Source organism: Halyomorpha halys, unplaced genomic scaffold (assembly GCF_000696795.3).
Source record: "Halyomorpha halys isolate HHAL.00 unplaced genomic scaffold, Hhal_1.1 Scaffold339.1, whole genome shotgun sequence".
NCBI classification, from domain to species: domain Eukaryota; kingdom Metazoa; phylum Arthropoda; class Insecta; order Hemiptera; family Pentatomidae; genus Halyomorpha; species Halyomorpha halys.
Genome location: NW_027114392.1, coordinates 857,516 through 861,720, shown reverse-complemented (window position 1 = coordinate 861,720; position 4,205 = coordinate 857,516). Strand labels below are relative to the sequence as shown.

Sequence of the window (4,205 nt, the reverse complement as noted above, 5' to 3'; positions counted from 1 at the left end):
GAGTTAGATCTTTTTCCTTCTTCTCTTTTTTGACATTGTGCTTTCGCCAATACTTAACTGGTGCCGAACCCTGTGAACTTTAGATACCGGAGTAATTTTCAGTCTAAAAGAATTTTTTTTTTTTCTTCTTTCATTCTTCTCTTCAGGTGATTGAATCGATCAGCTGATCGAATTTTTACACGTAGAGTGTACAACTTGAACACAATAAAAGTCAGTCTTCTTTACGCACTGAGAGAATATTCTTCTGACATCCATTTCCATTTTTATTAGTTCTTCTACACCAACACGTAACTGGTGCCGAAACCCGGGATGAGTGCATAGATTGAAAGTTATTTTTTAAATTTAAAAAGAATATATTTTTTCCTCCCTGTTTGTCATACTTGCTAAACATCGTAATTTCAAATAAGTATTTAAAGAGCTAATAAATGCTATCGAATAGATGAAAATCCGAACAACAACCTCACAGGACCTGCGGAATGCCATTTCAGATTTAGAAAGGTTTACTGGAGAAATTGGTGAGTTGAACCATTTTCTCAAAGGAGACGACCGACTTGTGTCAAGAATAGAAACTAAGGTAGTGGAAGAGCTACTAAATAAAGGAGATGCTGACTCACTGACCACAGGCTTCATGTGCAGAATAAAGAGTAGTATTTTAAACCAAATTCAGGCTGATGAAGAAATACCATGGCATATAGTTAAGGATAGGCTGAAGAAGGCATTCCGAGGAGGACATATTTATGACGATCAGGGAGACAAAAAAACCAAGACAGAGGGGAATATGCCGCGGAACTCCTGGCATGATTTAACAAAATTCAAGATAAACTCAGCGAGACGATGGAAACAATCCAGTGGTACTAAAGGTTCAGTTGGCAAGAGAGCTGGGGAAGAAGGAAGGATTTCCGAAAGAACGCTCGTTTGTGGAAATTGCTCAAGATCTTATAGAAACAACCGCTAGAGAAGGGAAATCAAGAATGGACATAGAAGAAACCGGCTGGACGAAAGTTAGTTACAATCGCCCGAGGAATAATTCCGTTCCTTTGAAAAGAAGAGAGGACCAGGAAAGTACAAAAGAGAGGATAAGAAACCCGGAGAGAAGAATGGGCCAAATAAAACCAAGAAGCAGCGGGCACCGTGAGGACCGAAAATGGCATAGCTGCGGAAAGATTGGGCTCTTGATGGCACAGTGCTCCCGTACCCGGTGTTTTGAATTTGGAATAGAGGGCATATAGTGAGACAATGTCCTTATACGACAAAAATCGAACCAGGTAGAACCGATGGAGGTGAATGCCCAACGTGTGAGGAGGAGAAGGATTTCTCCGAGGTCAAAACGTTCTAAAAGTGATAACACCTACACGTCTGAGGCCTCAAAGGTTGAAGCAGAAGAGAATAATGTTGGGATTCATAACAGACAGCAGAAAAGGAGGAACGTGTGGAGACGGTCTGAGGGGTCTGGGAGGACGAAGGAGATCTGAAGTACGTGTTCTCAGAGCGGCGGCCGCACGTTGGTGAGCCACAGCGTAAGAGGAAAGCACGGCGACCTGCCTATCATCCAAGCTAGAGGAGTGAGATGCTTGGTGGACACAGGGAGCTCCAACACTATTGCGTGCAGGGAGGCTCTGGATAAGATGAGAGGTGGAAAGAGGGCGCTCCAGGTCAGGGAGTGTCAATGTCAGCTAATCACTCTGGGGTCCCTGTAGAGTAGAGGGGAAGGCAGAGATGGATTGAGTAAATGGGGAGCTAAAGGTAAAAATGTAATGGTACACATGGTAGGAAAGATGTCCCGAGACAACCAAATGATTATAGGATATAACCTACTGAGGAAAATAGGCGCACGGGTTCAGAATCACAGGGGTAAGTGGGATATGAAAATTGGAAAGAAGAGATATGTCTTGCAATAGCTCATAGGAGATAGTAAAGCAAGGATAGGAGCAATTAATCAGGACTGAGGCTAGAAAGAAGAAACCGTGAAAGAGTATGAAGACATTTTTTTTAGAGAATGGGGAGTACTAGGAGACCCCGGAAGGACGAACAGGAAAAACAGTACACAAGGTTCAACTAAAAGAAGATAGAGTTACCTATGTGAAGGAGAGGCGGTACCCGCAAGCACTTTACGGTACGGCAACAAATAGAGATAGAGAGGAGATAGGATAATTTACGTGACCATGAAACCATAGTAGACAGCACATCTCCCTTTAATAGCCCGTTATGGGCAGTCAGGAAGAAAAGCGTGCCGAGTGAAACAGGAGAGAAATATAGAGTAGTGGTCGACCATCGCAAATTGAATGAAAACACGGAAGACAAGAAGTATCCCATACCTCGATTCGAGGTTATTTTGTATTGATTGAGTGGGGCTAAAATTTTCAGAACACTGGATCTGAAGGTAGGGTACCACCAGATTAAGATGCGCCCGAAAGATCAGCACAAGACGGTGTTTACTTTCGAGAGGGAACACTACGAATTCACGAGGATGCCATTCGGCTTGAAAAATGCTCCGGTAACATTCCAAAGGCTCATGGATGAGTTTCTGAGAGGATTGGATAAATCCGCCTGCCATGTTTATATAGATGACCTGCTGGTATTTAGCAAGTCCGAAGTGGAACACGTTCAACATTTGAGGACCGTATTCCAGCAGATGAGAGAGTTTGGCTTAAAGTTTTCACGAGAGAAGTCAGTAATGGGTCAAGCCCAAATAACTTTCCTTGGACACACTATATCAGAGGAGGGAGTAAGACCAGATGCCCAGAAAGTGGAAGCCCTGCAGAGGATGGCAGTGCCGAAAGATGTAAAAGGGATCCGAAAGTTGTTGGGTGCGTTGAATTATTACCGACGGTTTGTGTCCGAAATGGCTGAATACCTCGTGCCATTGAATAACATACTGAAAAAGGGATCCAAGCTGGTTGTGACGGCAGACATAGCGCATAAGGTTAGGAAATGTACAGAGCAGCTGGAGAGAGAGCCTATTCTTGCGTTTTCCGTTTTCGAGAAACCGTTTGCACTCACGACAGATGCTAGTGAGTATGCGCTGGGGGCGGTGCTATCCCAGGAACACGAAGGCAAAAGCCTTTTACTATAACAACGGATGCGAGCAAGTACACACTGGGGGCGGTATTTTCTGCAGACGGCTAACAGGAGACGAGTTACAGTGCCCTCGAGAGAGAGTTATTGGGAATCGTGTGGGCGGTGCACCATTTCCGCCCCTACGTTTTTGGTAGGAGATTCCGTGTCCATACAGATAACCGTCTTCTCCGATGGGTTGGCCAGTTGAAGGAGTCGTAGGCGAGAGTTACTCGATAGAAGGAGCTCCTGAGTCAATATAATATATAAGTAGATATAATGGTGATTATATATAAGCCAGGTAGGGAGAACGTTGTTGCTCACTGGCTAAGTCTGTTTCTTTTAGGAGCTGCATTAATTCGTACTTTACTCTGTAGTGTCGGCGTGTTGTGAGGAGAGAGTTGCTGGGGCATTTCCCCAGCACATGTACTTGTGTTTCAGGGTTCCTGTAAAAAAACACATTAATTAAATTTAAAAAATGAAGCTTTAGTTGTAGTTTACATATTTTATTGATTTTATTTTATCATTCTCTACATTCACGTTATATTTATAATAATAATAATAATAATAAAGGAAGCTTTTATTGGTTATCATGTCGCAAGTAATGAATAGATACGAGATAATGCATTCCTCAAAATTGGCTCCGATGTAGCCATAAAACGGATTAGAGAAAGTTTACAATGAAAGGAAAAAATGTCTAGCTGACGGAGAGGGATAGAAGTGCTGGATTTGCAGAATAAGGGTGGAGTTGGCACTAGCTAGGATGTCCTCTTTCGGTGTCGTTGTGTGTCTCAGCTTGTTTGTGTCTAGTGCTTACCCAGCCCCAGCTCTTAACAGTGAGTAGAACGTTCATTTCAATATCACATCTTATATTCTACATTCAATTTTGCATTTAACAAAATCCCCGATGTTTTTCGAGCTAAATTATAGACAATAATCATTCTTTCCCCATAACGGCATGTATAGAGAATGAATAAAACATATAAAACGTATGAACACGTTCGTAAAAGTTTAAGTATTTATTGTAAAATTAAATATTCTTCTCTAAAAATACTCTACTAATCTAAGATCACAATGGAATGTTACAGGCATGTGGAAAAACAACTCATTGGTAGCACTCTAATAATAATAAAAGGTATCGAGACCATCTT

General features: G+C 42.2%; 1 protein-coding gene across 1 annotated transcript in view; it reads left to right on the top strand.

Annotated features, from left to right (window-relative positions):
• The first annotated feature begins 3,818 nt into the window (after positions 1-3,818).
• Positions 3,819-4,205, top strand: part of LOC106681451 (serine-rich adhesin for platelets) — an 11,783-nt gene continuing 11,396 nt past the window's right edge. Inside the window, exon 1 of the mRNA XM_014421776.2 lies at positions 3,819-3,890. The gene's annotated coding sequence lies outside the window, so the exon portion shown is untranslated. The remainder of the gene's footprint in view (positions 3,891-4,205) is intronic.